This window comes from Ranitomeya imitator, chromosome 5 (genome assembly GCF_032444005.1).
Source record: "Ranitomeya imitator isolate aRanImi1 chromosome 5, aRanImi1.pri, whole genome shotgun sequence".
NCBI lineage: Eukaryota > Metazoa > Chordata > Amphibia > Anura > Dendrobatidae > Ranitomeya > Ranitomeya imitator.
Window position 1 is genome coordinate 194,236,353 of NC_091286.1, and position 10,064 is coordinate 194,246,416.

Sequence of the window (10,064 nt, forward strand, 5' to 3'; positions counted from 1 at the left end):
TTAAGCATCCTATTAAAAGAATGCAATCTGCATTTTGAATGCACATGCTGCATTTTTTTCCTGAGCGGAAACGCAGCATGTTCATTAATTTGTGGAATCGCGGGGATTCCGCACACATGGGAATGCATTGATCTGCTTACTTGCCCACCATGCGGGAAGTAAGCGGATCATGTGTGGATGGTACCCAGGGTGGAGGAGAGGAGACTCTCCTCCATGGACTGGGCACCATATAATTGTTAAAAAAAGAATTGATATAAAAAATAGTGATATACTCACCTTCCGATGACCCCTGGAGTCTTCCTGCCTCTCAGCCGTGCATGCGGCGCCTTCCGTTCCCCGGGATGCTGTGTGCGAAGGACCTGCGATGACGTCGTCCCAGGTCGCTCGCACACTGCATCCAGGGGAACGGAAGCCTCTGCGTGCACCGCTGAGGAGATCGAGTCCGTCGGAAGGTGAGAATAACCATTTTTTTTATTATTTTTAACATTAGATCTTTTTACTATTGCATAGGCAGCATCAATAGTAAAAAGTTGGTCACACTTGTCAAACACTATGTTTGGCAAGTGTGACCAACCTGTCAATCAGTTTTCCAAGCGATGCTACAGACCGCTTGGAAAACGCTAGCATTCTGCAAGCTAATTATGCTTGCAAAATGCTAGTGTTTAGCGGGAATACGCATGCTAATTCCGCATGCGATATACCCGCAGCAGGAGTTGCAGGATTACACTGTGATTGTATTCCAGCTCTTTTTTCTTGCTCATATGTGTTGCCTATTATTCTTGATACAGCTTTTCTGTTGAATGATCATTATTATATTGGGATATGTGCATGCTGATCTTGGCCATTTGACATGCATTTACAGCTCATAGAACGGTCTCTGGTCTCTCATGGGATTTTTTTTAGTTCCATTTTTTAGCCTGGCATTATATATTTCCTATATGGGTTATGCCTAAAGGGTGTTTCATTACTATGATGCACTTTTGTATCTGTTTTTAAATGGTTTTAATCTTTGTAGTGTTTTCAGGTGTTCAAATAAAATAAAATTTATTTTACAAAGAGCTGTCGAAGGACACCAGAAACAAAATTGTAGCCCTGCACCAGGCTGGAAAGACTGACTCTGCAATAGGCAAGCAGCTTGGTGTGATGAAATCAACTGTTGGAGCAATAATAAGAAAATGGAAGACATACAAGATCACTGATAATCTCGCTCGTTCTGGGGCTTCCATGCAAAACCCAGTGGGGTCAAAATGATCACAAGAATGGTGAGCAAAAATCTCAGAACCACACAGGGGGACCTAGTGAATAATCTGCATAGCGGTGTGACCACCATAACAAAGGCTACCATCAGTAAAACACTACGCCGCCAGGGACCCATATACTGCAGCGCCAGAAGTGTCACCCTTCTTAAGCCAGTACATGTCCAGGCCCATCTGAAGTTTGCTAGAGAGTATTTGGATTATCCAGAAGAGTATTAGGAGAATCTCATATGGTCTGATGAAACCAAAGTAGAACTGTTTGGTAGAAACAAAACTTGTGTTTGGAGGAGACAGAATACTGAGTTGCATCCAAAGAACACCATACCTACTGTGAAGCATGGGGGTGGCAACATCATGCTTTGTGGCTGTTTCAAAGGGACCAGTATGACTGATCCATGTACATGAAAGAATGAATGGGGCCATGTATCGTAACAAAATATTGAGATGAACTTTTGTTAATGACCAAATACTTATTTTCCACCATAATTTGCAAAATAAATCTTGCCAAATCAGACAAGGTGATTTTCTGGAATTGCGTTCTCATTTTGACTCTCATAGTTGTGGCCTACCTGTGATGTCAATTACAGGCCTCTCTCATCTTTTTAAGTGGGAGAACTTGAACAATTGGTGGCTGACTAAATAATTTTTTTCCCCACTGCACCTTATAAGAGATGCAGTAGAGGTTCCATATAAACAAATTAATAAAACTCCTGAATGGTGATCACAAGGAGTTTCCAAAAATAGGTAAACATGGATAGATATGTATAGAACTTTTACCTGCAATACCACAAGACGGTGACCAGTGCCAGAGCCTGAGCCTGAGCTGACCAAGAGATCCCCCATAACCCAACGCACGTTTCTCCTCAGCTTCTTCCTGGGGCACAAGTGACCCTGTCACACCGTGTTCAGATGTATGTTTGAAACGTCTATTTTCATCCTGTTATGGTTAATATTTTATATTGTTATAGTTGTTATTTTATAAGTATCCATGATTATCATTTAAACAATTTATATCTATATATGTAGGTTTAAAAACTTTGTGTGTTGCATTAGCTATATGTCTTGTTTGTAAAAGCAGAGTGTAGACTTTGTTTAAAACTGGTGAAGCCACTGAGAGTTGGTTTAGTTTTAACCACTGAGCAAAGAAAAAGACTAGTGCATTTTGCATCTCTTTTTTTACATGGACACTCCTGTTGAAAGTGGAAGTCCCATTGAAGGACTAAGTCAAAAAGTAAAAAAAAAAGTAAAAAAAAAAAAAAAAAAAAAAAAAATATATATATATATATATATATATATATATATATACATACATATATCTAATATATAATTGCCTAGAATACTACTTCCTGCAATTTGTGCCAACTTCCGTGGCTTTGTCCGGAGCTAATGTCCGGAGCTAATGTCCGGAGCTAATGTCCGGAGCTAATGTCCGGAGATAAGTGACGTCAACAGTGTCCAGTGTCTGATTGGTTGCCGCCTGCTGCGAGCGACCAATCAGAAACGTGCCGTACTGTGACACACTCCGCCCGCCATTTTGGTGTGATTTTTGAATTTTTACCTCACAGCATGTTTCTACTGCGTGGAGGCGGGCCCAGTGACGTTGCTCTTCAAGCTCCTGCCGAATTTCGTCAAAAAAATGATAATACCATTTACCAAAACTATATATATTTAGTTGTGAAGTGGTTCAGTGACATTTTCACACCAATTTTGAACTTTTGTTTGGTGTTTTCTCCATATACTGCCTATTACTTTTGTTCTTTCTTACTATTATTTATTAATTGTATTATTCTTACATTTGAATAAATAAAGTATATATGGATTCTAGACTCCCGATTCTTTAGAATCGGGCTGCCATCTAGTAATATATAAACTTATATATTGTACCTATAAATAAATATAATAAAAGAAATGAGCAAAAAAAAGATAACATTTGGTATCGCTGCGTCTTGAACGACCCGACCTATAAAACTGTCACACTAGTTAACCCCTTCATTCAACACCATAAAAAAATAGCAAAAACACTATCGTCATTCATCATACTGACAAAAAAATGGAATAAAATATGTTAAAAAAGACAAATGTAAATAAATATGGTATCGATAAAAACATTATTCTTTTTCCTATAAAATAGTTTTTGTGTAAAAGCGCCAAAACATAAAAAAATATATAAATGTGGTAATGCTGTAATTGTACTGACCTGAAAGAATAAACCCGCTTTACCACTTGTACTACTTGTACAGTCATAGACAAAAATTTTGAGAATGAGACAAATATTAATTTTTCCAAAGTCTACTGCTTCATTTTTTCTAATGGCAATTTGCATATACTCCTGAATGTCAGAGTGATCAGCTTAACAGCAATTACTGTACTTGCAAAGTCAATATTTGCCCAGAAAATGAACTTTAACCCCCAAAACACATTTCAACATCATTGCAGTCCTACCTTAAAAGGAGCAGCTAACATCGTTTTAGTGATTGATCCATTAACACAGGTGTGGGTGTTGATGAGGACAGGGCTGGCGATCAATCAGTCATGAGTAAGAATGACATCACTGGACACTTTAAAAGGAGGCTGGTGCTTGGTATCATTGTTTCTCTTCAGTTAACCATGGTTATCTCTAAAGAAACACATGCAGCCATCATTGCACTGCACAAAAATGGTCTAACAGGGAAGAGTATCGCAGCTACAAAGATTGCACCTCAGTCAACAATCTATCGCATCATCAAGAACTTCAAGGAGAGAGCTTCCATTATTGTCAAAAAGGCTCCAGGGCGCCCAAGAAAGACCAGCAAGCGCCAGGACCGTATCTTAAAACTGTTTCAGCTGCGGCATCGGACTACCAGCAGTGCCGAGCTTGCTCAGGAATGGCAGCAGGCTGGTGTGAGTGCTTCTGCACGTACTGTGAGGTGGAGACTCTTTGAGCAAGGCCTGGTTTCAAGGAGGGCAGCAAAGAAGCCACTTCTCTCCAGAAAAAACATCAGGGACCGATTGATATTCTGCAATAGGTACAGGGAGTGGACTGCTGAGGACTGGGGCAAAGTCATTTTCTCTGATGAATCCCCTTTTCGATTGTTTGGGACATCTGGAAAACAGCTTATTCGGAGAAGAAGAGGTGAGCGCTACCACCAGTTTTGTCTCATGCCAACTGTAAAGCATCCTGAAACCATTCATGTGTGGGGTTGCTTCTCAGCCAAGGGAATCAGCTCACTCACAGTCTTGCCTAAAAACACAGCCATGAATAAAGAATGGTACCAGAATGTCCTCCAAGAGCAACTTCTCCCAACCATCCAAGAGCAGTTTGGTGCCCAACAATGTCTTTTCCAGCATGATGGAGCACCTTGCCATAAAGCAAAGGTGATAACTAAATGGCTCATGGAACAAAACATAGAGATTTTGGGTCCATGGCCTGGAAACTCCCCAGATCTTAATCCCATTGAGAACTTGTGGTCAATCATCAAGAGACGGGTGGACAAACAAAAACCAACAAATTCTGGCAAAATGCAAGCATTGATTATGCAAGAATGGACTGCTATCAGTCAAGATTTGGTCCAGAAGTTTATTGAGAGCATGCCAGGGAGAATTGCAGAGGTCTTGAAGAAGAAGGGTCAACACTGCAAATATTGACTTGCTGCATTAACTTATTCTAACTGTCAATATAACCTATTGGTACTCATAATATGATTGCAATTATATTTCTGTATGTGATATAAACATCAGACAAACACTAATAAAAACCAGAGGGCAGCAGATCATGTGAAAATATAATTTTGGTGTAATTCTCAAAAATTTTGGCCATGACTGTAGAAAGGAATAATAAAGAAACAAAAAACAATTCCTGAATTGCTGGTTTTGCTTCATTCTGCCTCCCAAAAATGTAAATAGAAAGCAATCAAAAAATGTAATGTGCCTGAAAAGCTTGCCAATAAATACATTAACCTGTCCCACAAAAAACAAGCCCCACATGATTCGGTCAGCAGAAATCTGTAAAAATTGTAGCTTTCAAAATATGGCGATGTTCAATAAAAAGCGTCATTTAATGTGTGGCAGCAACCAATGAGAAAAAACTATATAAATCTGGTATTGCTGTAATCGCATCAACTCAAAGAATAAAGTCATCAAACCACTTACATCGCATGAGGAATGGCGCAAAAAAATAAGTAAAACCAATTCTTGACCTACTGTTAATTTGTTCATTCTGCCTCACAAAGATCACAGTAAGGCTACTTTCACACTATCGTTTTTCTCCGGGCGTCGAAAAACGTCGATGCGTCGCAAAGACAGGAAAACGGATACAACGCTTCCATTATTTCGACGGATGCGTCGGCGATTCGATAGACGGTTCTGTTGAAAAACTGGATCCGTTGTATCCGTTGTTTCCGTTTTTTTATCCATTTCATCCGTTTTTATGACGGATCCGTTTTCCACGCCTAAAAGTGGGAGTCTCCTTGTATATGATTGGCTACTGGAAAATATGGTAAAGTAGATACAGACAGATTTTACAGCCCATCTTTGAAAGGGTTTTAAAGAAAGTGGCAGAGATGGAAGGAGTGCTTGGGAGGATTGCGAACGTGGTTACCGATGTGATTTTTGAGACCAATCGGCTTGATATCATGGTTCGGGAGCAGGAGGCGGCAGCAGAAAGTCGGAGGATGGTTCACCGTCGAGCTTGCAGACTCTGGATTCATCCCATTAACGCACTGCGGATGACCCGGGGCGTCTATTCTACCCTGTACATGGAGTTACGGCAAAACCCGGAGAATTCTATAATTATCTTCGGATGGGGCAGGACCACTTTGATGTGTTGCTTGAAAAAGTCGGGGATGTCATCCAAAGGCAGAACACACGCATGAGGTCTTCCATTACACCGGTGGAACAGTTTGAAAAAGTGTGCCATTTCCCTAATAGCTTGGGGGCAGTCGATGAGAAACACATCCGTACAGCAAAACCGGTAGGAACAGGCTCGGAGTACTACAACTACAAAAAGTACTTTTCTATCGTACTCATGGCCATAGCGGATGCCAACTGCAAACTTCACCGATGGGCCGTTGTTTGTATGGCGATACATACGACTTTCCACCTGCCAGACCACTCCCGGGAACAACAGGACCACCTGCCGTATGTCTGTGTGGGTGATGAGGCCTTTCAGTTGTCCCTACACCTCCCCAAACCGTACTCAAGCCGAAACTTGACCAGAACGAAAAAAGTGTTCAATTATCGCTTAAATAGAGCACGTAGAGTGGTGGAGTGTGCATTCGGCATTCTCACTGCAAAGTGGCGCGTACTGCTCACCGCCATATCTCTGCACATACGAACTGTGGATGAGGTTGTGAAGGCCTGCGTGGTCCTCCATAACTATGTACTTTCCAAGGAGCCCGTTTCCGTGGATGATGAGGATTTGGAGACCACCCTGTGGGATTACCACAGCAGCTCTGTACGTTCTGCCGGTTCGGTTACCAGAATGAGGGACAACTTTGCTGAGTATTTTGTTTCACCTGTGGGTATGGTGCCCTGGCAAGATAACATTGTGTGAACTTTAATTTCAGTTCTTGTTGATAAATGTTTGTGTATTAAGTTTTTTTATTACCACCAACTTCATAATTAGTACAATACACTTGGTTATATGTGGTGTAATAAACCCAATGTTTATACATTCAGACGTGTGGTGTGTTTTTATTTACAATTATTAACATATCAAATGAATCAACCATAAGCAATTATTTTTTCAAACAAAAACATAATTTATTGAAACATAAAATTTATAACAAACATTTGAAAAGATGTAATATAGGTTGGTTGACTGACCAAATAGTGTCAACCTTTTTTTTTTTAAATTTTTTGTTTTGTAAATTTTTTACGGTAAAGTGTCAATTTTATTTTTTGGCACAAACAATTTAAAACAACACAGCAACATAAAACAAAATTACAAATCTGTAAAATGTTGAATGGAGATATTAGCGGAGGGGCTGGAATGTTGGACCACGTCGATAGGTGGGGAATGCGTTTGTGGGGCAGAGTGATGGGGAGAAAAAGCAGTAGCCCGAGCTGGGGAGGGTGTTGTAGGGCTAGGGGTAGGAAGAGTAAACGGGGAAGGAAAGCTAGACGAGGAAAACATTGGGGAAGACATTGTGATTTGAGGCCGGGATGGGAATTGGGAATGGGTTTGGTTTTGGGACTGGGGTTGGTATTGGGACTGGGTTTGATATTGGGACTGGGGTTTGTATTGAGATTGGGGTTGGTATTGGGACTGGGGTTGGTATTGGGACTGGGGTTGGTATTGGGACTGGGGTGGGAAATTTGTAGTGGCAGTGTGGGGAGGTGTGGGAGTGTGGCTCATGACCCGCAGTAGAGCAGCATGGCAGTCGTGCATTACCTGCATCTGCTGGTCAAGCGATAGCTTTTCCATGCTCCTGAGCATTGATTGGAAAAAAAGGTTGGCCGGTGATTGACTTACATCTGAATGCAGCCTCTCCAAGTGACTGCTGGTTTCAGTGTAGGTTTAACTGATGCGTGCAGTATGTATACTCACGCTGGAATGATGCAGCTTTAAGGCCTCTGGCTTCTGGCAGGCTTGGCACCGGCTGGCTAGCTGGGCAGATGCTGGCTGGCAGGCAGGCTGGGCTTCTGGCAGGCTTGGCACAGGCTGGGCAGATGCTGGCTGGCAGGCAGGCTGGCTTCTGGCTTCTTTCTCCTGGAAAGTGTCTTCAGTCTTTGGCATATCTGTGGTTGAAGGCTCAGGCCTGGTTTATATAGGTTGGGTGATGTCTGGTGAAATTGGCAAAAAAATCCAGCTTCTGAGCATGCTCAGTGTAAAAAAACGGATTGCAGCGCTGCATTCCGTCAAAAACAAGTCCCGACGCATCCGCCGCTCATAGACCGCCATTGTAGCCAACGACGCATTAATAAGGAAGTGTTGCGACACGTTTTTACTGCGCAAACAAAAAACATTACACTCAACGTTTTTTCCAGACGACGTGTTGGGGCATTCCGACACATCCATACAAAAACGTACACAACGCATGACAATGCGTCGCAATGCGTCTCTAATGCAAGTCTATGGGAAAAAACGCATCCTGCGGGAGATTTTGCATCATGTGTTTTTTTACCAAATTGACGCTTTTCGTCGCCCGGAGAAAAACGCTAGTGTGAAAGTAGCCTTAGGCTCGATTTACATTTATCCTGCGCTCTACACTGAGTGCTTACAGCGGGGTTTCTGTTGTGAATTCCGCTCTTGGGCTCCCTCCGGTGGTTGTAAGTGGCACTTTTGTGAGTTCTGCTCTTGGGCTCCCTCTTGTGGTTTCTAGTGGTATGGCTGCTCCTTGGAGTTAGCTGTCATCAGCTGCCTCCACTTATTTTCCGCTATTTAAGTCTGGCTCTTTATTCAGCCTGTGCCACTTGTCAATGTTCCTAGCTGGATTCACATCTCTGCTTGGATTCTCCTGGTTTCCTGACCAGTTCTGCAAAGATAAGTTCTGGCTTTGCTCATTTCAGTCCACATGTTGTGGACTTATTGTTCTGTGCATTCTATATTTGTCCGGTTGTCAGTATGGATTTTTTCTGTTAGCTGGAAGCTCTGGGAAGCAGATTTACCCTCCACACCTTTAGTCAGGTGTGGAGATTTTGTAAACTCTGTGTGGATTGTTTTGTAGTTTTTATACTGACCGCACAGTATCCTTTCCTGTCCTATCTATCAAGCTAGACTGGCCTCCTATGCTAAAATCTGTTTTCATTTCTGCGTATGTTATTTTCCCCTCCTCTCACCGTCAATATTTGTGGGGGGCTATCTTTCCTTTGGGGATTTTCTCTGAGGCAAGATAGGTTTCCTGTTTCCATCTTTAGGGGAAGTTAAATCTTAGGCTGTGCCGAGGGGTCTAGGGAGCGTCAGGTACCCCCCACGGCTATTTTTAGTTGCGCTGCTAGGTTCAGGGTTTGCGGTCAGTACAGATACCACCTCCTTCAGAGCTTGTCTCATGTTGTTCCTAAACCACCAGATCATAACAGGTTTCCATGTAAATCTCTGAAATAAGTGATTTAGATGGAACCCTCGGCAGACGTTTACTTATAGTGGGTAAAATAAATATTTGATACACTGCCGATTTTGAATGTTTTCCCACCTACAAAGAATGAAGAGGTGAGTAATTTTTATCGTAGGTGCACTTCAAATGAGATACAGAATGGAAGAATAAAAATAAAAAAAAATCACATTGTATGATTTTTAAACAGCTTTCTATTGCAAGAAATAAGCATTTAATCACCTACCAATCAGCAAGAATTTTGGCTCTCATAGACCGGTAAGTTTTTCTTTAAGAAGGCCATCCACTCTGAACTCATTACCTCTATTAACTGTACCTTTTTGAACTCGCTACCTGTATAAAAGACACCTGTCACCACACTCAATTAATCCCACTCCAACCTCTCCATCACGGCCAAGTCCAATGAGCTGTCTAAGGACACCAGGGACAAAATTGTAGACCTGCACAAGGCTGGGATGTGATACAGGACAATAGCCAAGCAGCTTGGTGAGTAGGCAGCACATGTCAAGGCCCTTTTGAAGTTCTCCACTGTCCATCTGGGTGATCCAGAGTAGGCATGGGCGAAGATCTTGTGGTCAGATGAGATCAAAATAGAACTTTTTGGTATCAACTTCACTCACCATGTTTGGAGGAAGAAGGATAAGCATAACCCTAAGAACACCGTCCAAATCGTAAAGCATGGTGGGGAAAACATCATTCTTTGTGGGTACTTTTCTGAAAAGGGGACAGGATGAGTATACCATATTGAAGGGAGGATGAATGGAATCATGTATCACGA